Here is a 1,050-nt window from a genome sequence, read left to right as displayed (position 1 = left end):
ACCGTGAGTAGTGAATGGAATAGTGAAAAAGTAAAAAAAAAATCTTACATTATAGTGGGAAAGACAGACAAAAACCTAGAGAAGTAAGATTAATAAAATATATAGTGTGTTGAATAATAATGTTTGCTCTGACAAGAAAACAAAGAAAAAAGAGAGAGGACTTTTCTAGCCAATACTGAGAGGCAGAGGTAAGTAATTACGCTTTTAATTTGAAAAGCCTCAAAAAAGCTTCTCTTAGGTCTGATTTCCTTTAGAAACAAAATCTACAATCCTTCTCATTGAGATTAAGAAATTTTGACATTAGGATGCCTAAGAGGACTGAGAAGAAAAGTTTGAGCTAGAAAAGCGAGAAATGTATTTTCTAGATATCAGTTCTGCTGTAAATACTGCCTCCCTTACCCCATATAGAGTTTACCATGAAATGTACTAAACTTAGCATATCAGAGATCTATAGAAGACTCGGTATGCCTCTTTTACGAGAGATTTCATCTGAGAGTTTAACTGCTTATATCTGATGACTTTTTCTAGTTTTTTAAAACTTCAGTTGAGATCAGATAAGGGGATGGCAAAATATTCCTTGACTGTTTGTGAGGAAATAGAATCTGAAACTTTAAAGTTCTGAATTAATATATCCCTCTGCCACAGCAATTATGTTTCTTTTTGTGAGCTTGCTTTGATATTGTTTGAAAAGGTAATCTGGTGGTTTTAACATCAGGTCGCAGTCTCAGGTGCACAAGCTACATGGCATTCATGCATTTAAACCGATCCACCAGTGCCTAGTTATTTCTAGCTCATTGTGTTTCCAAGGTGGTAAATCTTTTTTTTTTTTTAAGACATCAAGTTCTTTAATTGATTTTATTTTTTACATAAAAAGTTCAGTAAAAATTGGATAAAGTAAAGTGATTTTAAGCAGTAAATCAATCTTATCAACATAGCACAAGGCTGGCCAAAACCACAAGGCAGCCTGCTTCAGAATATTTACATGATAACAAATTAAACCTTGCAGGAGAACTGTAACCATCCTTACAAAGTCTTTCTCTGATCCTAGCA

Source organism: Elephantulus edwardii, unplaced genomic scaffold (assembly GCF_000299155.1).
Source record: "Elephantulus edwardii isolate Elephantulus edwardi_28Jun2011 unplaced genomic scaffold, EleEdw1.0 scaffold00206, whole genome shotgun sequence".
In the NCBI taxonomy this organism is placed as follows: Eukaryota; Metazoa; Chordata; class Mammalia; order Macroscelidea; family Macroscelididae; genus Elephantulus; species Elephantulus edwardii.
The sequence above is the reverse complement of the archived record's forward strand: the minus strand, read 5'-3'. Positions refer to the sequence as shown.